The 27361-nt window shown below is 38.8% G+C and overlaps 1 protein-coding gene across 7 annotated transcripts in view; it reads right to left on the reverse strand.

Annotated features, from left to right (window-relative positions):
• HDAC8 (histone deacetylase 8) overlaps window positions 1-27361 on the reverse strand; it is a 235802-nt gene that overhangs the window by 185623 nt on the left and 22818 nt on the right. The gene's annotated exons all lie outside the window — the stretch shown is intronic.

Consider the following 27361-nt stretch of genomic DNA (forward strand, 5'->3'; position numbering starts at 1 on the left):
GACAATTTTTAAATGTGAGATCAAGTGAATTTTTTTGCAGCTTTATTAAAGTATAATTTAGATACCATAAGATTTACCCATACTAAGTATACAATTCAATGATTTTTAATAAATTTATTAAGTTAGGCATCCATCACCATAATCTAGTTTTAGGACATTTTTATCCCTCCTATAAGATTCCTCATATCCGTTACAGTTAATCCCTGTTTTTACCCCCAGATCCAGGCAACTACTAATCTACTCTCTGTATAGATTTATCTTTCTGAACATTTCATATAAATGGAATTATACAATATGTGGTCTTTTCTATCTGGCTTCTTTTACTTAGCATAGTTTCTTAATTAATAGAGTTTTTTTTAGGACAGTTTTAGATTTATAGAAACATTGAACAGATAGAACAGAGAGTTCCCATATACCCTCTCCCCCACACACAGTTTTCCCTATTAACATCTTGCATTAGCATTACACTTGTTACAATGCTGACATATTATTATTAAAATCAATAGCTTACACTAGGGTTCACTCTTAGTGTTGTACAGTTACATGAGTTTTGACAAATGTAAAGTGTCATGTATTCACACTTACAGAATCATATAGAATAGTTTCACCACCCCAAAAATCCCCCATACTCTGCATAATTATTCCTCCCCTCCTCTCCAAGCCCTTGGCAATCACTAATCTTTTTAACTGTCTCCATAGTTTTGCCTTTGCCAGAATGTCATATAGTTGAAATCATATAGTATGTAGTCTTTTCAGGTTGGCTTCCTTCACCTAGCAATATGCATTTAAAATTTCTACATTTCTTTTCATGGGCTGATAGCTCAATTCAAAAAATTTCAGCCAGGGGAGCCTGGGTGGCTCAGTCAGTTGAGTGTCCGACCAGCTCAGGTCATGATCTCATGGTTCGTGAGTTTGAGCCCTGCGTCGGGCTCTGTGCTGACAGCTCAGAGCCTGGAGCCTGCTTCGGATCTGTGTCTCCCTCTGTCTCTGCCCCTCCCCCCCCACTCTGTCTCAAAAAAAAAAAAACATTAAAAGTTCTATCCTTTTAGCTTATTTTAGTTATACAATACAAGATAGCTCATTTGTTTATTGCTGAATAACATTCCATTGCATAGATATAACACAGTTTCCTTATCCATTTACCATTGATGGATATCTTGGTTGCTTCTAAATTTTGGCAATTATGAAAAAAGTTGCTATAAACATTTGTGTGCATGTTTTTGTTTGGACATACGTTTTCAACACAATTGGGTAAATACCTATGAGCATGATTGCTGAGCATAATACTTTTGAGGCTCAGTCATTTTGCAGCCCGCATCAATATTTCATTCCTTTTTAAATCCTTGAATAGTATTCCAGTATATGGATATACCACATTTTGTTTACCCATGCACCAGCTGATGGAAATTTGGGTTGTTCTCACTTTCTGGTTATTATGAACAACCAAATAGAATAAAACAAAATAGATGTGCCAGGAACATTTTTGTGCAAGTCTCTGTGTAGACGTATGTTTTTATTTCTATTGGGAGTGGAATTGGTGGAATGTATGATAAGTTTAACATCTTAAGAAACTGTTAAACTGTTCTCCAAAGTGTCTGTACCAGTATACATTGCCACCAGAAATATATAAGGGTTCCTGTTTCTTGACATCCTTGCCCACATTTACCATCTATCTTTTATTACAGCCATTCTAGTAGGTGTGTAGTGATATCTCACTGTGGTTCTAATTTGGGTTTCTGTATGATTAACGATATTGAGCATCTTCGCATGTGCTTTTTAACTATTCATATATTGTCTTTGGTGAAGTGTCTATTCAAATCCCTTCCCATTTTTAAATTGGGGTGTCTATTATTATTACTGAATTGTAAGACTTGTATATTTTAGATACAAGTTCTTTATCAGATATGTAATTTGCAAATATTTTCTCCCAGTTTACGAGTTGTCTTTCATTTTCATAATGATGTTTTTTGAAGTACAAAGGTTTTTAATTTTGATAAAGTCCAGTTTGTCGAAATTTTGTTTTGTTTTGTTTTACGGATCATGCTTTTGTTGTTGTACCCAAGAATTAATTGCTTTACCAAGGTCTTAAAGATTTTATCCTACATTTTCTTTTATAAGTTTTATAGCTTTGGCCCTTACATTTAGGCCTCTTACCCGTTTTTAGATAATGTTTGTGTATGGTATGAGGTAAGGGTCTAATTTTACCTTTCTGCATGTGTGTATCCATTTGTCTCAGCACTGCTTGTTGAACCTCACCATATATTTCCAAGGCTTTAAAAAGAAGTGTTTTTCTAACTTTGATTTTGAAAACTTTCAACCCTACAGAAGAGTTAGAAGAATGGTACAACAAGTAGTCACACATCTCATACTTAGATCCACAAACTGTTACTAATTTCTCATATTTGTTCTCTCCAGACACACATGCACACACATTTTTCCTGAGCCATTTGAAAGTAAGTTACAAATATGAGGACACTTCACTCCTAAATACTTCAGCATGCATCTCCTAAGAAAAAGAAGGTTTCCACATTATTACCCCTGAGAAGTCAATATTAATTTAATAATATCATAGTCTAAATTCAAATTTACTAAATTATTCCAAAAGTGTATTTCATAGCTGTTTATGATTTCCCTCTCCAATTCAGAATCCATTCAAGGTTGGCACATTGCATTTTATTGTTAAAGCTCATGCTACTTTTTCAATCTAGAACAATTCCTCTACCTTATTTTCATGAAAATGGCTTTTTGAACAATCCAGGCCAGTTGACTTGTTGGAAGTCGCACACTCTAGGTCTAATTGTTACTTTCATATTTAGATTCAGGTCAAACATGCTTGGCAAGAATATTTCAAAAATGATGCTCTGTACTTCTTATTACATCACATCAGGAGGTCCAAGGTCAGGTTGTCATGGTTTCGACAATGCTGGGTTTAATCACTTGTTTAACCTAGTGACTGCCAGATTTTCCCATTGTAAATGGACCTTTCCCCATTAGTAATTAGCAAGGAACTTGTGGGGTGATAATTTGAGACTGTGTGAATATCCTGTTCCCCAAGAACTTTTTACTCAATGGTTTTAGCCTCCAGTTGATAATCTTTGTCAAAATCAATTATTATACTGGGAGCTGCATAAAGTGATTTTCTATTCTATCTTCCTCCTATATTTATTAGCTAGTATTTTGCTAGAAAAAAGATCTTTCTCCCCTTATTCCCTTCTTTCTCTACTGAATATCACTACGGACTAATGGATTATTATTATTATTGTTGTTGTTTTACTGTTATAATCCATTTCCATTAATATTTTCACAATTTCTAAAAAATACATATTTCCTAGCTCAGTCTACAGAAAAAGCCTAAAAGCAATGTGCATCAGTAGCAATGAGCATACCTAGTGCCTAGACTGTGGTAATGACATACTGTTTCCTACTAATAGGAACCAGGGCTTTTGAGAGAAATGACTGATTCCAGGGCTGGAGTGGGGAAAGTTCAATGTGAACTGGGGAAATTTTGTTCACCCGAGAGCAAAGACGCACTAAAGAACTATGGGGTCATGTAAAAAAAATACACGGGTTCTGGATTGAAGGAGATCTCATTGGCCAAATTTGGGATAATTTGAGCATTAAAAAGAACTGCTTTTAAAATTATCCATATTTTACTAGGTTTCATCTATAACTTCCTTTCTCTCTCCCCACCTCCTGCTTTTATTTTCTCATCATTCCTTTGCTCCTCAGTTTGCTCTTCTTACACCACTGAAAATATACCAGTAATCATTACATTGCCAAATGAAACAGACACTTCTCAGTCCTCAACATACTTCATTGTTACTAATAACTACTTACCCTCTCATGCTAGGCTTCCTTCTCTTATCGCAAGCAAGGACAAACAAGATTCATGGCTTACTTATCAGGGCCAGCCTAGGACAAGCTGAAAAAGACCCTAAACACATGGGAGAGGAAGACCTAGGTTGGAGAAGGGTCCGGGTATATGGGTTAGCAGCCACATTTTATCTATCTTGGTATTTTCAGGGATTAACCAGAGGGTGAAGCCCAGTTGGTACACACAAATGTGACTCACTCTCTTTGACATCTGGGGCAAACCACTTCATCTTTCTGAGCCTTAGTTTCCCCATATATACAATGAGAATGATAATGATACCAAACCTAAGGGTTGTTTCAAGAACATCCATGTGCCAGTATATTGTGAGCTTTAGAGATTATTCATAAGAAATAAACATAAGAAATAAACACAAAACAAACAAACAAACATAAATTAAAAAGTTTATAATGTTATCTCTGGTATTTCTTCCCAACCTCCCTAAATTAAACTTCCCTTGAGCATATCTTCCTCAACCTATTATTTCTTTCCTTCCATTTTCCACAAAATTGCTTGCTGTCTCCATTTCTTTCTTTCCCATTTACTCTGCAACTGTCTGTTCCACTGAAACTCCTTTTACCAGGTTCAGAGACAAGTGATTTTTAATTTTCACTTTACTTGACCAGCATTTGATAATGGTAAACATACTTCATTTTTTTTTTTTATTATTTTTTTTTTATGAAATTTATTGACAAATTGGTTTCCATACAACACCCAGTGCTCATCCCAAAAGGTGCCCTCCTCAATACCCATCACCCACCCTCTCCTCCCTCCCAACCCCATCAACCCTCAGTTTGTTCTCAGTTTTTAAGTCTCTTATGCTTCGGCTCTCTCCCATTCTAACCTCTTTTTTTTTTTTTTTTCCTTCCCCTCCCCCATGGGTTCCTGTGAAGTTTCTCAGGATCCACATAAGAGTGAAACCATATGGTATCTGTCTTTCTCTGTATGGCTTATTTCACTTAGCATCACACTCTCCAGTTCCATCCACGTTGCTACGAAAGGCCATATTTCATTTTTTCTCATTGCCACGTAATATTCCATTGTGTATATAAACCACAATTTCTTTATCCATTCATCAGTTGATGGACATTTAGGCTCTTTCCATAATTTGGCTATTGTTGAGAGTGCTGCTATGAACATTGGGGTACACGTGGCCCTATGCATCAGTGCTCCTGTATCCCTTGGATAAATTCCTAGCAGTGCTATTGCTGGGTCATAGGGTAGGTCTATTTTTAATTTTCTGAGGAACCTCCACACTGCTTTCCAGAGCGGCTGCACCAATTTGCATTCCCACCAACAGTGCAAGAGGGTTCCCGTTTCTCCACATCCTCTCCAGCATCTATAGTCTCCGGATTTGTTCATTTTGGCCACTCTGACTGGCGTGAGGTGATACCTGAGTGTGGTTTTGATTTGTATTTCCCTGATAAGGAGCGACGCTGAACATCTTTTCATGTGCCTGTTGGCCATCCGGATGTCTTCTTTAGAGAAGTGTCTATTCATGTTTTCTGCCCATTTCTTCACTGGGTTATTTGTTTTTCGGGTGTGGAGTTTGGTGAGCTCTTTATAGATTTTGGATACTAGCCCTTTGTCCGATATGTCATTTGCGAATATCTTTTCCCATTCCGTTGGTTGCCTTTTAGTTTTGTTGGTTGTTTCCTTGGCTGTGCAGAAGCTTTTTATCTTCATAAGGTCCCAGTAATTCACTTTTGCTTTTAATTCCCTTGCCTTTGGGGATGTGTCGAGTAAGAGATTGCTACGGCTGAGGTCAGAGAGGTCTTTTCCTGCTTTCTCCTCTAAGGTTTTGATGGTTTCCTGTCTCACATTTAGGTCCTTTATCCATTTTGAGTTTATTTTTGTGAATGGTGTGAGAAAGTGGTCTAGTTTCAACCTTCTGCATGTTGCTGTCCAGTTCTCCCAGCACCATTTGTGAAAGAGGCTGTCTTTTTTCCATTGGATGTTCTTTCCTGCTTTGTCAAAGATGAGTTGGCCATACGTTTGTGGGTCTAGTTCTGGGGTTTCTATTCTATTCCATTGGTCTATGTGTCTGTTTTGGTGCCAATACCATGCTGTCTTGATGATGACAGCTTTGTAGTAGAGGCTAAAGTCTGGGATTGTGATGCCTCCTGCTTTGGTCTTCTTCTTCAAAATTCCTTTGGCTATTCGGGGCCTTTTGTGGTTCCAAATGAATTTTAGGATTGCTTGTTCTAGTTTCGAGAAGAATGCTGGTGCAATTTTGATTGGGATTGCATTGAATGTGTAGATAGCTTTGGGTAGTATTGACATTTTGACAATATTTATTTTTCCAATCCATGAGCAGGGAATGTCTTTCCATTTCTTTAAATCTTCTTCAATTTCCTTCATAAGCTTTCTATAATTTTCAGCATACAGATCCTTTACATCTTTGGTTAGATTTATTCCTAGGTATTTTATGCTTCTTGGTGCAATTGTGAATGGGATCAGTTTCTTTATTTGTCTTTCTGTTGCTTCATTGTTAGTGTATAAGAATGCAACTGATTTCTGTACATTGATTTTGTATCCTGCAACTTTGCTGAATTCCTGTATCAGTTCTAGCAGACTTTTGGTGGAGTCTATCGGATTTTCCATGTATAATATCATGTCATCTGCAAAAAGCGAAAGCTTGACTTCATCTTTGCCAATTTTGATGCCTTTGATTTCCTTTTGTTGTCTGATTGCTGATGCTAGAACTTCCAGCACTATGTTAAACAGCAGTGGTGAGAGTGGGCATCCTTGTCGTGTTCCTGATCTCAGGGAAAAAGCTCTCAGTTTTTCCCCGTTGAGGATGATGTTAGCTGTGGGCTTTTCATAAATGGCTTTTATGATCTTTAAGTATGTTCCTTCTATCCCGACTTTCTCAAGGGTTTTTATTAAGAAAGGGTGCTGGATTTTGTCGAAGGCCTTTTCTGCATCGATTGACAGGATCATATGGTTCTTCTCTCTTTTTTTGTTAATGTGATGTATCACGTTGATTGATTTGCGAATGTTGAACCAGCCCTGCATCCCAGGAATGAATCCCACTTGATCATGGTGAATAATTCTTTTTATATGCCGTTGAATTCGATTTGCTAGTACCTTATTGAGAATTTTTGCATCCATATTCATCAGGGATATTGGCCTGTAGTTCTCTTTTTTTACTGGGTCTCTGTCTGGTTTAGGAATCAAAGTAATACTGCCTTCATAGAATGAGTCTGGAAGTTTTCCTTCCCTTTCTATTTCTTGGAATAGCTTGAGAAGGATAGGTATTATCTCTGCTTTAAACGTCTGGTAGAACTCCCCTGGGAAGCCATCTGGTCCTGGACTCTTATTTGTTGGGAGATTTTTGATAACCGATTCAATTTCTTCGCTGGTTATGGGTCTGTTCAAGCTTTCTATTTCCTCCTGATTGAGTTTTGGAAGAGTGTGGTTGTTCAGGAATTTGTCCATTTCTTCCAGGTTGTCCAGTTTGTTGGCATATAATTTTTCATAGTATTCCCTGATAATTGTTTGTATCTCTGAGGGATTGGTTGTAATCATTCCATTTTCATTCATGATTTTATCTATTTGGGTCATCTCCCTTTTCTTTTTGAGAAGCCTGGCTAGAGGTTTGTCAATTTTGTTTATTTTTTCAAAAAACCAACTCTTGGTTTCGTTGATCTGCTCTACAGTTTTTTTAGTTTCTATATTGTTTATTTCTGCCCTGATCTTTATTATTTCTCTTCTTCTGCTGGGCTTAGGCTGCCTTTGCTGTTCTGCTTCTAGTTCCTTAGGTGTGCTGTTAGATTCTGTATTTGGGATTTTTCTTGTTTCTTGAGATAGGCCTGGATTGCAATGTATTTTCCTCTCAGGACTGCCTTTGCTGCGTCCCAAAGCGTTTGGATTGTTGTATTTTCATTTTCATTTGTTTCCATATATTTTTTAATTTCTTCTCTAATTGCCTGGTTGACCCACTCATTCGTTAGTAGGGTGTTCTTTAACCTCCATGCTTTTGGAGGTTTTCCAGACTTTTTTCTGTGGTTGATTTCAAGCTTCATAGCATTGTGGTCTGAAAGTAAGCATGGTATAATTCCAATTCTTGTAAACTTATGAAGGGCTGTTTTGTGACCCAGTATATGATCTATCTTGGAGAATGTTCCATGTGCACTCGAGAAGAAAGTATATTCTGTTGCTTTGGGATGCAGAGTTCTAAATATATCTGTCAAGTCCATCTGATCCAATGTCTCATTCAGGGCCCTTGTTTCTTTATTGACCGTGTGTCTAGATGATCTATCCATTTCTGTAAGTGGTGTATTAAAGTCCCCTGCAATTACCACATTCTTATCAATAAGGTTGCTTATGTTTATGAGTAATTGTTTTATATATTTGGGGGCTCCGGTATTCGGTGCATAGACATTTATAATTGTTAGCTCTTCCTGATGGATAGACCCTGTAACTATTATATAATGTCCTTCTTCATCTCTTGTTACAGCCTTTAATTTAAAGTCTAGTTTGTCTGATATAAGTATGGCTACTCCAGCTTTCTTTTGGCTTCCAGTCGCATGATAAATAGTTCTCCATCCCCTCACTCTCAATCTAAAGGTGTCCTCAGGTCTAAAATGAGTCTCTTGTAGACAGCAAATAGATGGGTCTTGTTTTTTTATCCATTCTGATACCCTATGTCTTTTGGTTGGCGCATTTAATCCATTTACATTCAGTGTTATTATAGAAAGATACGGGTTTAGAGTCATTGTGATGTCTGTATGTTTTATGCTTGTAGTGATGTCTCTGGGACTTTGTCTCACAGGGTCCCCCTTAGGATCTCTTGTAGGGCTGGTTTAGTGGTGACAAATTCCTTCAGTTTTTGTTTGTTTGGGAAGACCTTTATCTCTCCTTCTATTCTAAATGACAGACTTGCTGGATAAAGGATTCTCGGCTGCATATTTTTTCTGTCTAGCACCCTGAAAATCTCGTGCCAATTCTTTCTGGCCTGCCAAGTTTCAAAAGAGAGATCAGTCACGAGTCTTATAGGTCTCCCTTTATATGTGAGGGCACGTTTACCCCTTGCTGCTTTCAGAATTTTCTCTTTATCCTTGTATTTTGCCAGTTTCACTATGATATGTCGTGCAGAAGATCGATTCAAGTTACGTCTGAAGGGAGTTCTCTGTGCCTCTTGGATTTCAATGCCTTTTTCCTTCCCCAGTTCAGGGAAGTTCTCAGCTATTATTTCTTCAAGTACCCCTTCAGCACCTTTCCCTCTCTCTTCCTCCTCTGGGATACCAATTATGCGTATATTATTTCTTTTTAGTGTATCACTTAATTCTCTAATTTTCCCCTCATACTCCTGGATTTTTTTATCTCTCTTTTTCTCAGCTTCCTCTTTTTCCATAACTTTATCTTCTAGTTCACCTATTCTCTCCTCTGCCTCTTCAAGCCGAGCTGTGGTGGTTTCCATTTTGTTATGCATTTCGTTTAAAGCGTTTTTCAGCTCCTCGTGACTGTTCCTTAGTCCCTTGATCTCTGTAGCAAGAGATTCTCTGCTGTCCTGTATACTGTTTTCAAGCCCAGCGATTAATTTTATGACTATTATTCTAAATTCACTTTCTGTTATATTATTTAAATCCTTTTTGATCAGCTCATTAGCTGTTGTTATTTCCTGGAGATTCTTCTGAGGGGAGTTCTTCCGCTTGGTCATTTTGGATAGTCCCTGGAGTGGTGCGGACCTGCAGGGCACTTCCCCTGTGCTGTAGTGTATAACTGGAGTTGGTGGGCGGGGCCGCAGTCAGACCTGATGTCTGTCCCCAGCCCACCGCTGGGGCCACGGTCAGACTGGTGTGTGCCTTCTCTTCCCCTCTCCTAGGGGCGGGATTCACTGTGGGGTGGTGTGGCTCGTCTGGGCTACTTGCACCGTGCCAGGCTTGTGATGCTGGGGATCTGGCGTATTAGCTGGGGTGGGTAGGCAAGGTGCTCGGGGGCAGGAGGGGCAGGCTTAGATCGCTTCTCCTTAGGTGATCCACTTCAGGAGGGGCCCTGTGGCAGCGGGAGGGAGTCAGATCCGCTGCCGGAGGTTTGGCTCCGCCGAAGCGCAGAGTTGGGTGTTTGCGCGGAGCGAGCAAGTTCCCCGGCAGGAACAGGTTCTCTTTGGGATTTCGGCTGGGGGATGGGCGGGGGAGATGGCGCTGGCGAGCGTCTTTGTTCCCCACCAAACTGAGCTCTGTCGTCAGGGGGCTCAGCAGCTCTCCCTCCCTTTGTCCTCCAGCCTTCCCGCTTTCCGAGCAGAGCTGTTAACTTATGACCTCCCAGACGCTAAGTCGCGCTTGTTGTGGGAACACAGTCCGTCAGGCCCCTCCGCTTTTGCAAGCCAGACTCGGTGGCTGTGCTTGGCCGGCGAGCCGCCCCTCCGCCCCGGCTCCCTCCCGCCAGTCCGTGGAGCGCGCACCGCCTCGCCGCCCTTCCTACCCTCTTCCGTGGGCCTCTCGTCTGCGTTTGGCTCCGGCGACTCCGTTCTGCTAATCCTCTGGCGGTTTTCTGGGTTATTTAGGCAGATGTAGATGGAATCTAAGTGATCAGCAGGACGTGCGGTGAGCCCAGCGTCCTCCTAAGCCGCCATCTTCGAAAATGCCGGTAAACATACTTCAATTTTTTCTTTTGTTTTAAACAGTTATTGCCATTGGTGTGCCAAAGCCAGCTAGTAAGTGCTGATTATTAAATTATTCAGGAATTTTACAAGCCCTTGAGAGTATTTATATCATCAAAACTAGCAAATGCTATGAATTTAAGGCTTTATTTTTTCAGAGACCTGGGTTACCAGCATACTACTTGTTACTGTTACTGTTTCTATAAAATGACACATGTTCAGTAAAATATATTCAACCATTCAAACTTGAACAAAAAGTGCAATGACCTGAAATCTCACTACTGAGAAAAAAACCAAAAATACTGTTTGCTAGGAAGCAAAGTTTTTTTTAATGGAGAACATATTACATTGCTGCTTTATAACCTTCCAGAATATGCCATGGACATCATTCTATGTCAATAAGCATAGAACTATGTCATATTTAAATAGCTGTATAGTATTCCATTGTGTGCATCTGCCATAACCATTTTATTGTTGAGTATTTTAGGTTGTTTTTGCTCTCATAATGCTGAGACCAACATTGTTGCATGTATTTTTAAAGTGCATTTGTACAATTTTCTATCTCCTTTGAGGTAAATTCCCAGAAGACTGCTGCCTCATAGAATATGCTTATTTTTCATTTTGATACATATTGCTTAACTATCTTCTGTAAAGTCCAAAAAAACTTAACGTTCCCACCAGTAAGTACAGGAGAGTGCCTGTTTCCCCACAGCCTTGGTAACACTGTGTTAATCTTTGCCAATCTCACAGACAAGAAACAAAGATACATGGTTTTATGTTCATGTCTTTTATAATCAGTGAAAATGAACATCTTTTTAAAATAAATGTTTATTGCCCATTTGTATGTCTTTTGATAACTGCCTTTTCGTGTCCTTTCCCCATTTTTCTAACATGGAAGACTTTCTGCTTCTTGCCCTTTACTTAAGACATTTTCCTTCCTTAGATTTCTGTACACTAGTTGGCCCTTGAACAGCATGGGTTTAAACTGTGTAGGTCCACTTATACACATATTTTTTTGAATAAATACAGTACAGTATTGTAAATATATTTCCCTTCCTTATGATTTTCTTAGTTACATTTTCTTTTCTCTAGCTTACTTTATTGTAAGAATACAGAATATAATGCAAATACGTGTTAGTAGTTAAGTTTTGGGGGAGCCAAAAGTTACATGCGACACCTGAAACTAATGTAACATTGTGTGTCCAATATACAAAAAAAAAAAAAAAGCTATCTGCAGATATTTGACCATGCAGGGGGTGAGTACCCCTAATCTCCATGTTGTTTAAGGGTCAACTATACTTCTTCCTGAGTCCTCTCCTACAATGTTGCTAGTTCTTTCTCAGGTTTCTCCCCCTCTGTTTGCCCCTTAAATGTTGATGCCCTATTCTCTTCTACTCTACCTACTTTTCCCCTGTGATGTCATCCACTCTTACAACTGTAATTAAAATCTCTAACAACGTGAACAATCCCGATAGTACTAATGCTAGTAATAATTGCAAACATTTACTGAGTGCTAGGTACTGTAATTAGTGCTTACATGGAATAGCTTAGTTATTCCATGGAATAACTGTAATTAGTGCTTCCATGGAATAGCTTAGTTACTTCCTCACAGGAAGTATGTAAGGCAGGCACTAGCACGAAGCTCCATTTTACAGAGGAGGAAACAGAGTCAGGAAAAGTTTAACTGGCTTGTCCAAAGTCACAAAGTTGGTAAATACAGAGCTGAGACTGAACTCAAGTCTTGCCTGATGCCAACCATACTTTATTACATACCATGACTATATGCTATGTACTGTCTACATTAGAGATTTTCAACCTATGGCCTATAGGCCAAAACCAGCCTGATGTGTTTTTGTTAATAAAGGTTTTATTAGAACACAGCCATACCCAGATCCACTTAAATACTGTCTATGGCAGCTCTGAAGCAACAAGAGCAAAGTTAAATAGGTACGATAGAGACATTATGGCCCACAAAGTCTAACATATTTACTATCTGGACCATTACAGAAAAAGTTTATCTACTTCTGATCTATACACAGATAATTCCAAAAATCTACATCTTCATCACTGACCTATCTTCTGAGCTCTCTATCTAACTATCAGCTAGATACCTCCAGCCCATTAAGTACATCAATGTCAACATTCTCAAAACTGGACTCTAATGCATCAGTTCCTGCCATTCCTGACCTCATACTCTACGCCCAGGGATATGACTGCATACTGCCATTCCTTACTTTTATACCCATGGCAGATATTGCTAATTGATCACATTACTCTTTCCCATTAAGCCCAGAAAGGGCTTCAGAATCTTTGTTAACACAGCCCTTTATGAAGGCCTGACATGGGATTGGCAGTAGCAGGTACAAAGAAGGGGTTGGAGTAAAAAACTAGGAGGTAGAGTCAGTAGGATATGGAGATGATGGAGGCCAGTGTTTCTAGCATTTGTCTGGGTAGATGGTGGTATCTCTGCCTGGTGGCCACTATCAATCAAATGGAATTGGCACATGACATAAAACCTATCTGCCATGCCTGTAAGGAGAGCCACACCTAGCTTCTCAGTGGTCCTGGAATCTGACCAAGCCCTTTCACAATTCCATGTACCTACACATGATTCTTTACTCCAGGATGGCACTCTCCTGCTCTGCCTGGCAACTCCTTTTTCCATGTTGGACAACCAGCTCAAAAGTCGCTACCATGAAGCTTTTCCCTATGTGGATTAGTCATTTCTATGTGGTGCCCCCACCAGCTCAGAACTCTATTGTAGAACTGATACATAATATATACATTATACCATATCTATCTTTCATAGATTGGTCTGTCTATCCCACTAAACTGAGAGCTTCCTAAAAGCATGGCATAGATATTCATTTTCTTTGTGTCCCTGACATCTAGTAGTATCCAGGACATAGCAGAATGACAGTATGCTAAACTGAAAGGAGGATAAAATCATGCAGGTATCACCATCTAGCCAGACCAACGCTTGGTACATAGTTCTTAACTCCAGCGCCTTCTCTGCACCTCCCACTGCCAATCGTAGGTCAGGCCTTCATTATTTACTCTCCAGATTATTGCCACAATCTCACTGCATTTAGTTTTGGTCCCTCACATTGATCCCCTATGTTAATTCCCTCATTCAACAAATATCTATGAGTGTCTACTAGGTTCTTTTTGTTGTAGGCACTGAGACAAAATCCTCATCCTCATGGAGTTTGTATTCTAGGACAGAAAAACACAACCATCAGCATGACCCACTTGTATGCTGCTCTGACCATGTCATTTTCCTTAAAACCTTCAGTGGCTCTTCACTGTTTATAGTCCAAATTATCTGAATACGGCACATAAAACCTTCCATGACCCAACCCTTAGACACTCTAATTTCATCTTTGTGTTCTGTACTCTACCAATACTGACATGCATATACCATGTTTTTTTCCCCTGCCTCCCTGCCTTTGCTTTTGTTGTCCCCTTTGCCTGGAATGTTCTTCCCTCTTTTTTGTTTTTAACATTAATGCCTATTTCTTCATGATTTAGCTGAGATAGCACTTAATTTAGAAAGCCTCCCCTCTTCTACCTCAGGTTAAGTGCTTCTTGTCGATGTCCCTATAACAATATCCTGTGCAAACCTCTATTGCTGTGCTTCCACATTGCCTTATCTGTTTTCCTGATGAGGTGGGACTCTTGGAGGGTAGAGACTGTCTTATTCATCTTTGTAACTCCAGGAATCTCCTCTAGTATAACACATATAGGCACTCAATAAATATCTGTTGAATTAAGGACTGTTACTTTCAACGTTTATTTATTTTTGGGACAGAGAGAGCCAGAGCATGAACGGGGGAGGGGCAGAGAGAGAGGAAGACACAGAATCAGAAACAGGCTCCAGGCTCCGAGCCATCAGCCCAGAGCCCGACGCGGGGCTCGAACTTGCGGACCGCGAGATCGTGACCTGAGCTGAAGTCGGACGCTTAACCAACTGTGCCACCCAGGCGCCCCAAGGACTGTTACTTTCACGTGCCATTCTAGTTTATACCCAGACACTCTGCTGTATTCCAGGCTTTTATAATTAACTGCTTACCAGACATCTTTCTACCTCTCAGGTACCCCCAAAACCCCATGAGTGACAATGAACTCATCATCACCCCTGAAACCTACTCTTCCTCCTGTGTTCCTATCATCATTTTTTTCAAATAGCAACCTTAGTGTCAGTTTTAATGATTCTGTCTTCTTCTCCTTGATAATTTTACTTCATAAATCCTCCCTTTTGGCCCCTCCTTCCTGTTGCCACTGCCACTGCCCTCATTATCACCACCCTGGCTGGCTGTACTAGCCTTCTAGCCAGTCTTTGTGCCTCTAGTCTCACCCCTTGGATGTAATCCTCTACGCTGTGGCCAGAGTTATTTTTGTCAACGAAAAATCTGATTGTGTCACTTCCCTGCTTAATGATCTTTTCTGGCTCCCTACTGCCTTCAGGATAAAGTCCAAACAATTTAGTACAGTACACAAGGTCCTTAAGGATCTGGCCTCATCTAAGTTTCCAGCCTCATCCCCTGCTACTGGCTCATACAAACTTTCTGCCTCAACCATACTGAACTCTTGTTCACAAATCTTATTCTCTCATGCTTTCCTACCTTCACATGTTCAGCTCTCTTTTCCTTATCCTTTTCCTCTGTATCTGCCTAGGCTTATAATTTTTTGCCTCTGAAGTCTCAGTTCAAGCATCCCAACAGCCTCAGTACTTAAATCCTGTTATGAACATAGTACCTCCCCACATCCCTACTGAGCTTAGTGTCTTTGTGTGCTTCCCTAGTACTCTGTGCCTATAACAGCCATTAATCACATTATTCCAGAATGCTAGTTTACTTGTCAATATATCCCAGTTGACCACAAGTTTCTTGAAGTCAGAGAAGTGTCAGTGTGGTTTATTTCTGTATCTACAGCGCCTACCATGTTTGCTTAAAACACAATAAAAACCCAACAACCAAACAAATGTTTAAATAAATGAATGCCTTCTTGACTTTACAAATGCTGATTCCTTTGCCTGGCATATTCTGCCTGGTAAATTCCTGGGTCACTATTATATCCCTAGCACCGAGCAAAATGTCTGACATGCAGTAGGTACTCAATTAACACTAACTGACTGAATGAGACCATGTTGAAATGCCACCTTCCTGACCCCTTAACAGCCCTACATATAGCTGATTTGTCTCCACTCTCAGCTCCTTCTCCTGGAATACTTTTCACATTGCATGATTCATATGACTGCTTCCTTGCTAGAGTGGGAGTTCCTCGAGAAAAGAATTTTGCCCCACTCATCTCTGGATCTCCAGTTCCTAGCACAGTGGCAGGCATATAAGGGATGCTCAGAGACCATTTGTTGAATAAATAAATGAATGAATAAGAAGACAGGACTTAGGGGAGCCTCTAGAAATATCTGAATGGATCTTTTAGACTGAGGAAGTAGACTGTTGTGTGTAGCTGCAGGAAGCAGAATGGCTAGAAGAAAAATGGCATTATCTCAGCTCAACAGAAGAAATAATTTTGTTAACTTTTAGAACGGATTGAAGATCACATGAGATGCTGCTAGGGAAAGTGAGCTCCCTGTGACAAGAGGTGTACCATTAGACATTGGAGAATGCTAGGCTGTGATACTGGAGAGGGAATATCAACAGCAGATAAGAAGGTGTGGGTGGGGTGATGGTTGGAGGTGATGGTGGTTGTTATGCTAGATGACCCTTGGGGTTCCTTCTATATGGATCATCCATTAACCTGCACCCCTAAGAGGTGCCCACAGACTGGCACATGGCTTCTCCACCAACCAGACCTTTCTTAGCCAACCCAGGCACACAGCTGCTCATTATTATCTCCTTAGGGGCCAGACTACCTTATTTCTGTCCTTATCTTTAATAACTACCAATGTATCTGGCACATAGTAGGAGTTCAACAACTGTTTCCTGGATTGTATCTGACTATTCAGATATCAAAGACCCTTCCCCTCTGACTGAATACATATTTTTTGAATGAAGTTAATTTAAATTCTACTATGTGACAGGGTGTGGCTTGTATTATTCATTAATTATTTACTGGGTACTATTATATACAAGCAAGGCCACATGCTAAGCACTGTGAAAGAGAAAGCAACATGGACTTTCTCTTCCAGGAGATTATAGTGCAGTAGGAGAGAGAAGCTATGAATACAGTAAGTGCAGTAGAGATATAAAGTGCCTAGCACATGGCATGCTATATAGTAGATACTCATGGAAGGCTTAATAGTGGCCCCCAAAGATGTTCATGTCTTAATCCTCTGAACCTGTGAATGCTACATTTTATAGCAAAAGAGACTTTGCAGATGTGATTAAAGATCTTGAATTACCTGGGTATACCCACCCTTATTGTGATTATAAATGTCCTTAGAAGAGGGAAGCATAGGGGGATTTGACACAGAAGAGAAGGTCACATAATGGAAGCAGAGTCACAGAGAAAAGCTATGCTGCTGGCTTTGAGGTTGGAGGAAGGGGCCATGAGCAAAGAATATAGCTCCAGTTTACACTGGAAAAGGCAAGGAAACAGATTTTCTCTTAGAGTCTCTAGAAAAAGTATAGCCCTTGTTGACACCTTGATTTTAGCCCCCAGAAGATTCATTTCAGACTTCTGGCCTCCAGAACTATAAGAGAATAAATTCTTAAATTTTAACCTACTAAATTTGTGGTCATGTTATAGCAGCAATAGGAAACTAATATAGCACTTAATAAATATTTGTGAATAAGTGGACTTAAAAAAAGTTATATAAAAGAGGTAAACATATAAGGATTCCCTTGGGGTGGAAGAGAGCCTAAAAAGCTTTAAAAATGCTCCAAGGAGCCACGAATCACTTTTCCCTTGACTAGGCTGGCTTGGGGATTATTTGTGCAGTTTACTACTTGCCCACCAAGGTGCTAGAAGCTGGTAGCCTCCTGAGCCACTATGGAAATCTACTTGGGGGTCACTTCTAGGGCCCTCACACTGCCTGAAATGCTATGTATGCCATGTAGCCCTAACACCTGAAAGTAGGAACAAGTTTTTCACTGAACTCTGATAGCAATCATAATCTTCTTTAAATTATTAGCTATCAACTATATGTTATTTTATGTTATCTTCTAGTTGCATCAAACATCTGAGTGTTACCTATTCAATTACAGAAGAGCTTAAGGGCAGGGACCATAGTTTACATATATTTTTGGATTTTCCATGATACTAGACATTCCACAGGGACTCAGAAAATACTGCTGACAATCAAGAAGCTGGGTAGGGGGAAAAGTGTTACTTTATGCTTCCTTTTCCAGACCACAACCAGTAAACTGACTCAATTAGATATCAGATATCTATCTCTCTATCTATTTATCCATCCATCCATCCATCCATCCATCCATCCAACATTGATTGTTATCTTACAATGGGCCAGGCATATACTTACTACATTCAGTGGATACAGAAGTAAACACCTAGTTTTTGTTATTGAAGCCTTGGATGACAAAGACTGTTAAACTAACATTATAACACAATATGCTAGAGGCAAAAACAAATACTATTAAAACAAAGGCAAGAGCAATTAATTCTATGAGAGTCAGGAAGAACTCTAGGAAGGTGAAAATTAAGCTGTGCCTTGAAAGGAAAGTAGTTTTCCAGGAAGAGAAGAGATGTATAGGGCATTCTAGACAGAGGGGGCACATGGGAAGTCACAGAAAAGTTGTGAAATGAAGAATTGGCTAGAGCAGGGAATGACAGGTGATGACACTAGAAAGATATGCTAAAGCCAGCCTTTAAAGTCATTCTAGGGAGTGTCTGGGTTTGTATTTTATATGTGAAGGATAACCAATGGATCTGATTTCTACTTCATGTGAAAAGCATCCCCCAATAGAAAATTTGCACTGCAAAGAGGATGTTTTAACTGTGAAATTACTATATAAAAATCTATATTATTTAAATAAGTAAAACAATAATCAGAATCTTTCTGAAAAGTGTAAGTTTGGAGGGGTCCCTGAGCTAATTCCTACTTCCTTATCCTTCCCTTCTACCAAGTAGAAAAACAAAATGCTGATTATTCAAGGAAAAAATTCTTTTCTGGTGACTAAAATACACTACTAGTCTACTATAAGACCCAGAATTTCTTTTAATTGTTTTAGCTTTTTAATTTTTATTATTTTTTTTATTTTAGTATAGCTATCTACACAATGTTACATAAATTTCAGGTGATTCACAACATAGTGATTCAATACCTCTATACATTATGCTATGTTCACCACAAGTGTAACTGCCATACAACACTGTTACAATTATCACTGACTGTATTCCCTATGCTCTGCCTTTTATTCCTGTGACTTATTCATTCCATAACTGGAAAAATGTGCCTCCCACCGCACTTCACCCATTTTGTCCATCCCCCTACCCCTCTCCTCTGGCAACCATCAGTTTGTTCTCTGTATTTATAGATGATTCTACTTTTTGTTTGTTTTGTTTTTTAGATTTCACGAGTGAAATCATATGGTATTTATCTTCCTCAGTCTGATTTATTTCACCCAAAATTGTTGTTGTTGTTGTTGTTGTTATTATTATTATTATTATTATTATTTCTCTTCCTCCTTTTAAAAACAGTTTTAATGAATAAATCACATGCCATACAATTCACCTATTTAAGGAGTACAATTCAATGGCTTTTAGTAATGTTCACAGAGTTGTGTGTATCCATCACCACAATCAATTGTAGAACATTTTTATTCACCTCTAAAAGAAGTCCTGTGCTCATTAGCAGTCACTACATACTTCACTTTTCCTGAGAGCTCCTGGGCCCTGGCAACCACTAATCTATGTTCTGTCTCTACAGATGTACCTACTCTGGACATTTCATACAAATGGAATGTATACTATGTGGTCTTTGTGACGAGCTTCTTTAACTTAGCATGTTTTCAAGGTTCATCCATGTTATAGCCAACCTTAGTATTTTTCTTCCTTTTTATTGTCAAACAATATCCCATTGTATGGATATACCACACTTTGTATTCATCAGTTAATGGAGATTTGTTTTTTTCCCCTATCCTTTGGCTATGGTGAATAATGCTGCAATGAGCATTAGCATACAAATTTTTGTGTGGACAAATATTTTCAATTGTCTCAGGTATATACCTAGAAGTTCTAGGTCATATTTTTTTACTCTATATTTAACTATGTAGAACCGTCAGGGCGTCTGGGTGGCTCAGTTGGTTAAGTGTCCGACTTTGGCTCAGGTCATGATCTCGCGGTTCACCAGTTTGAGCCCCACGTCCGGCTCTGTGCTGACAGCTCAGAACCTGAAGCCTGTTTCGGATTCTGTGTCTCCTTCTCTCTATGCCCCTCCCCCATTCATTCATTTTCTCTCTCTCTCTCAAAAATAAGTAAACATTAAAAAAATTGAACTATGTAGAACTGTCAAACTGTTTTTCCAAAGTGACTGCCATTTTATATTCCCACCAGCAATGTACAAGTGTTCCAATTTCTCCATATCTTCTTGAGTATTTGCTATTGTCCATCTTTTTTTTTTTATGACAGCCATCCTAGTGGGTATGAAGTGGTATCTAACTGTAGATTTGATTTACATTTCCCTAATGACTAATGATGTTGAATATCTTTTAATGTCTTTACTGGCCATTTGTATATCTTCTTTCAAGAAATGTATACTCAAATCCTTTGTATATATTTCAATTGGGTTATTGTTCTTTTTATTGCTAAGTTGTAAAAGTTTTTTTTTTACATATATTCTGGATATAAGATCCTTATCAGATATATGATTTGAAAATATTTTCTCACATTCAATGGGCTGTCCTACTTATTTGAAGATATTACTTGCAGCATAATTGTTTTTAATTTTGATGAAGTCCAATTCAGTTTTTCTTTTGTCACTTGTGCTTTTGGCGTTGCATCTTAAGAAACTACTGCCTAGAGGCACCTGGGTGGCTCAGTTGGCTAAGTGTCTGAGTCTTGGTTTGGGCTAAGGTCATGATCTCATGGTGGTGAGACTGAGCCCTGCATCAGGCTCCATGCTGGGCTTGGAGCCTGCTTAAGATTCTCTCTCTCCCTCTCCCTCTCTTTCTGCCCCTGCCCCCCTCAAAAACAAAACAAAACAAAACAAAACAAAACAAAACAAAACTACTGCCTAATCAAAGGTCACAAAGATTTACTCCTAAGTTTTCTTCTAAGAGGTTTATCTCTTACATTTAGGTCTTTGATCTATTTTGAGTTAATTTTTATATATGGTATGAGGTAAAGGTCCAACTCCAATCTTTTGCATGTGGATATCCAGTTCTCCCAGAACCACTCATTGAAAAGACTATTCTTTCTCCATTAAATGGTCTTAGTATCCTTGTCAAATATCAATTGACTATGGATGTATGGGTTTATTTCTGAACTCTCAATTCTATTCAATTGATCTGTATGCCTTTCCTTATGCCAGTCACAGACTGTTTTGATTACTGCAGCTTTGTAGTAAGTTTCAAAATTGGGATGTGCAAGTCCTCTTTGTTCTCCTTTTCCAGGACTGTTTAAGTTATGTTGGGTCCCTTGTAATTCCATATGTATTTTAGGATAATAAAGTTAATTTCTGTAGAAAAAGCCCAGGCCCAGATAATGTCACTGGTGAATTCTACCAAACATATAAGGAATAAGTGATACCAATTATCTATAATGTCTTCTGGAAAACAGAAACAGAAGGAACACTTCTCAACTCATCTTATGAGGGCAGTATGACATTATCTTGTATATAGAAAATCCCAAGGATCTTACTAAAAAACTGTTAGAAGCAATAAGAATTTAACAAGATTGTAGGATATAAGATCAAAATATAAAAATCAATTATATTTCTATACCATAGCAATGAATAATCCAAAAATGAAATTTAAAAAATTCTGCATATACATGATAGTATCAACATAACTAAGTATCTAGGAATGAAATGAACAAAAGCAGCATGAGATTTGCATACTGAAAACTACAAAACACTGTTGAGAGAAGTCCAAGATCTAAAGAAATGGAAAGAAGTTACGAGTCTTGAAATGCATATTTTCAAGGGACCTGCCTAGTAGAGCAGATGGTAGCCTCAGAACTTGATATATGGTTATTGTTACATGAAAGGATAAAGAAAATAGCTGATACTTTTCCTGATGTGGGAAGATGCCCTTTAGACATTTATTTAGTTCATATATTTTGGGTTTTTAACTATAATTAGCTAGAAGGTCTGAAATTTTTATAATTCTGTGTATCTTTTTTTTTATAGAGCTTCAATTGTTGAAACTTCTGTAAATTTTCATAGTTGTTAGTAGTTTAGGACAAGGGCAGTTTTTCTAGCTGTAACTTTGCCATTGAAGAGCACCCCCATCCAAGCCTATAGCCTTTATGATCCAGGGTTGTGCCTACAAAATTACACTCTTACTTTCAAAGAAGGCACTTTTCCATAATTTGGCTATTGTTGAGAGTGCTGCTATGAACATTGGGGTACAAGTGGCCCTATGCATCAGTACTCCTGTATCCCTTGGATAAATTCCTAGCAGTGCTATTGCTGGGTCATAGGGTAGGTCTATTTTTAATTTTCTGAGGAACCTCCACACTGCTTTCCAGAGCGGCTGTACCAATTTGCATTGAGCCTAAATGTCCATCAACTGATGAATGGATAAAGAAATTGTGGTTTATATACACAATGGAATATTATGTGGCAATGAGAAAAAATGAAATATGGCCTTTTGTAGCAACGTGGATGGAACTGGAGAGTGTGATGCTAAGTGAAATAAGCCATACAGAGAAAGACAGATACCATATGGTTTCACTCTTATGTGGATCCTGAGAAACTTAACAGGAACCCATGGGGGAGGGGAAGGAAAAAAAAAAGAGGTTAGAATGGGAGAGAGCCAAAGCATAAGAGACTGTTAAAAACTGACAACAAACTGAGGGTTGATGGGGGGTGGGAGGGAGGAGAGGGTGGGTGATGGGTATTGAGGAGGGCACCTTTTGGGATGAGCACTGGGTGTTGTATGGAAACCAATTTGTCAATAAATTTCATTAAAAAAAAATAAACAAAGAAGGCACTTTTCCCCTTATTTTCAGTACTAACTGATAAAACCTCTTAACCTACTGGAGAATGTGTTATTGGTGCTTCTATTGTTGTAGCTTCATTAAATGATTCTATTTGTACCCTTATAGATAATTTCTTTTTTAAAAAAATTTCTTTGAGAGAGAGAGAGAGAGAGAGAGAGAGAGAGGAAGTGAGCATGTGAGCACATGGGAGTGGGGTAGGGACAGAGAAAGGAGAGAGAATCTCAAGCAGGCTCTGCACTTGCTGTCAGCATGGAGCCTGACATGAGGTTCGAACTCACAAACTGTGAGATGATGATATGAGACAAAAAGCAAGAGTCAGATGTTCAAATGACTGAGCCACCCCGGCACCCCCCACTTGTGGATAATTTCTATGTTTAAGAGCCAGAATGGTTACAGGAGATCAACAGGAGAGAAAATTGCAACTAAGTGGTTAGAAATGAGAGGTATACCAGAGATGGAAAGCAAGATGGCTTTCCCAGAAATTGGTAATGGTCAAAATTTTCAGTGTTCTTTCCTTTTTATATCTCTTATCCATCTAACTCTAATGTCTCTTATTCTTTCTAGACAACACTCAAACTGTTTTTATGCTTTGACCTACATGCAAATCTACACAGGTTGTATGGTGCTACAAAAAATAAGGAAAGTAAAATTCTTTGAAATTTATCTTTATGTTGGTATGTAGACTATGTATTATAAATATACATGTTTTATATGTATATATATATATATTTCAAATAGTAATACTAAGACAAACCTTATAGCAGACACATCCCTAAAAAGTTATATGATAACACACTTTTTGCAAATCAAATCTTGAATTCACTAAAGAAATTTATTTAAGGAACTCAGTAGATGAATCCTGTCATAATGAAGGCTCCTTCTATAAAATGAATTCTCTGTTCAACCCCTGTATCTATTCATTTGGTAATGTGAATTTTTTAAAATTTCCTGGTTTTCTTAAATTGGAGCATACCTACATTTAATCTTTAAGACAGTGCTGAAATCACTATTAGAACACATTAGCTTTCTTTCCCTCTCTGCTGGACATGATGATCTAGGGAAGGAAAAATGAGCTAACAGGTCCTAGCTTGTGCCATTATAGCTTGTGACTGGTTAACATATTATATAATCAGATGTTTCCATGCCTAATGTCCAAACCTTGTCATGATGTCTTCTGTGGGCTCCCTTTCCTGACACCCTGTTTACTACTCCTGCAGCCAGTTCATGTTGCTGTCTTTTGTGAGAATGGACTCAATAACTTTTACAGATCAAGAGTTTCTGTGTTTATTTATAATGCCATTGTTTACTTTATCAAAGAGGGAGAATGAAAAACCAAAAATCCTCCTGTAATTTGATTTCATAGGTATGTCCAGTAAGTCCTCTTAGAGGCTTACATGTTCCAATGATAGAAACTGGGATAAGAATCAGGAGACTAGGTTCTCTCTGCCTTAGTTTTTGACTTATTAAAAAGTTCCTACCTTACACATCTCCTTTAAAGGAATATTATCATAAAGAGTTCAAATAAAAGCATTTATAAAAAATTCAAAGTACTCACTATCCCCATTATCCAATTCATAACTTTTCTCACATTAAGACTCCAATTCTAATTTAACATAGCTAAATAAATCAGATTTTGCACACCTGCCTCTCTCCACATAAAACATGCACACAAAATACATGTACCTGACTGTGGGAAACCAGAAATTAGTTCCACATAATGGACTTTCTTTTAACTACCTATTCTACATTTATAGTCCACTTTAAGGGCTCTATGCCTAATGCCGGCAGTTCTAAGAACAGTGAGATCAGTTTGTCTACAGTTGTTCCAACCTTTTTTGGCTCTGGTACACCTACACTTGCTTCCAAAAATATACCCCACAGTCTGGTGCTCAATGGAATGAAGAACGTCCCTGTGCTAATAGAATATAAAACAAAGAAGGCAATGGATATAGTTTTACATTTTAGGGTACTCATAACAACACAGGCAAACCAGTGGAAATGATACAATTGGCCCTTCGCTGAGAGAAAGCCGTCTGGGATTGTTTTTTTTTCAAGGTGCGAAAGATTTACACTTATCAGTCTGAACCCCCCTGCCCCCCCCCCCCCCCCCAGCTTGGCCTCCCTTGTGACTGAGGATATGCTTTTGAAGAGATGGCTGGCCAAGGTAAATGGTGCAGCCAATAACACTGGAATCAGCAAAAAGCAACTGACAAAAATCAAGGTCTTGTCCTTATTAACATTGTATTCTAACTGCCTGAGCTAACTAGCTACTGATACTGCCTGCAAAGAAACCAACTTTCATCAGAAACAAAAATGCACTCGAGTACTAATACAGATAAATTGTTTGTCTCCATGACCTGCATCCAACATTGAGCCTATCCCAAAGTTGCCATCTGATAAGATGGAAAAACCCTTTATTTACCTGAACAGTTTTAAAAATTCCATAATTTATAATACCATTACCTTCAATGATCAATTCTATTTCATGTGAGTGGCTTGCATTCCAACTATTTACACTACATTTCTTTTTTCTTTTTCTTTTTTAATGTTTATTTATTTTGAGAGAGAAAGAGTGCAAGTGAGCGGGGAAGGGACAGAGAGAGGGGAAAGACAGAATCCCAAGCAGGCTCCACACTGTCAGCACAGAGCCTGATGTGGGGCTTGAACCCAGGAATGAGATCATGACCTGAGCCAAAATCAAGCGTCCGACGTTCAACCGACTGAGCCACTCAGGCGACCCTACACTACATTTCTTATAATTAGCATACATTTCTGAGAAATTTTTAGCAAATATTGATTTTGTTTATATGAAATAGGTTTTAAAGGGCAAGCAGAAGTCTCTAAAGTTAATTAAGGTACCTTTTTTTATGGATGTATATCTTTCTTAAAGGAAGTTCACAGATAGGGATTCCTGGTCAAGACATTAATAAGAGCTTAACAACCTTCAAGATACTTCCTAAAGGAAACTGTAATAATCTCTTGAGAGGTTTTGTTAGTTGCCTGGCATAAAGCCCATAATTACCTCTTGACTCAATCTACCTTGTATGATTTATTATTACAGTTATATTAAAGTACATCAGGCAAGATCAGTGATTTTCACCCCTCTCAATTTAAATCTTACCTTGATTTGCCCCCAGTCTCCAGAAGAGTTTAAAGAGCCAGTTTTACTGAATTCCAAAGACAGTTCATAAAATGCATGGAAAATAAAGATTCTCAGAAGAAAAATCCACCAAATTCTAGCAAAGACCAGCTAGGAAGTGTATGTAGCTTACTAGCATTCCAACTAAATTAAGTGGTATCATTGTGTAAGACTCTGTGTGGGTAGTTGGATTAAATATTTGAAAATATGCTTAAAAAAAGGAAAGCTGAGGGGCGCCTGGGTGGCACAGTGGGTTAAGCGTCCAACTTCAGCCAGGTCAGGATCTCGCGGTCCGGGAGTTCGAGCCCCGCGTCAGGCTCTGGGCTGATGGCTCAGAGCCTGGAGCCTGTTTCCGATACTGTGTCTCCCTCTCTCTCTGCCCCTCCCCCGTTCATGCTCTGTCTCTCTCTGTCCCAAAAATAAATAAACGTTGAAAAAAAAAAAAAAGGAAAGCTGAGTTTTATTTTGGTGATAATACAGTTTATATTAAAGACAGGTTGGGGTAGAAGATTAAATTAAAGTAAAGCTATAGAACAATATGTGACCCTATCCAACATTCCTTCCTCTTTCCTCCACAGAACTCTTGGTTCCTATATTTAAGCAGTAAAACTAAAAATGAAATCTCTCACTATAGTACAAACATTAAAAAAAAGTAAGAGTGGGGCGCCTGGGTGGCTCAGTCGGTTAAGCGTCCGACTTCAGCCCAGGTCACGATCTCGCGGTCCGTGAGTTCGAGCCCCGCGTCCGGCTCTGGGCTGATGGCTCAGAGCCTGGAGCCTGCTTCCGATTCTGTGTCTCCCTCTCTCTCTGCCCCTCCCCCATTCATGCTTTGTCTCTCTCTGTCTCAAAAATAAATAAAACGTTAAAAAAAATTAAAAAAAAAAAAGTAAGAGCAATTAGTCCTAGATACATACTGTGAATTTGCGCCTTCAATTTCCATTTAAGTTTCCTGAGAAAAGATGATGCCGGAATGGATTTAGGACTATGGACAATAAATAAAAAGGTTTGCTCTAAGTGCACACTGTATTAGAAAAATTCACCAGTGCTACAGACAACTTGTCCTCCTAGCAAGGACCAGCTTCAGGAACCATTCAGATTACAAAAATAGGTGCTGGGAATAAAGATGGATTGTATTTCTTAGGCTCACTTGGTGAGTCCATTAAATAGACTGGAAAACACATTAAAATACATAAAATACCTTCTTCTCAAAACGTCAAGGTTATCAAAATAAGGAAAATCTGAGAAAATGTCACAGCCTGGAGGAACATAAGGAGACAGCTTAAATGTAATGGTATACTAGATGGGATTCTAGGACAGAAGGACATTAGACAAAAAAAATAGGAAATCTGAGTAAACTATGAACTGCAGTTAATAATGCATCAATATGGATTAATTATAACAAATATATCATATTCATGTAAGATGTTAATAATAGGGGAAATTGGGTGTGGGATACATGGCAACACTATATACCATTGCTCAATTTTTCTGTAAATCTAAAACTATGCTAAAAATTAAATTTATTAAACATGCATTATATTTCTTAGGCTATTTGAAATGACCCCACCAATGAAAAATACTTAATACTGAGGGCGCAGCTCATCAACGGCCTGAATCAAGGGCACTCAGGGCCATCAGCTATGAGCTGACAGCA

The sequence above is a fragment of the Prionailurus viverrinus genome, chromosome X (genome assembly GCF_022837055.1).
Source record: "Prionailurus viverrinus isolate Anna chromosome X, UM_Priviv_1.0, whole genome shotgun sequence".
Classification (NCBI taxonomy): domain Eukaryota; kingdom Metazoa; phylum Chordata; class Mammalia; order Carnivora; family Felidae; genus Prionailurus; species Prionailurus viverrinus.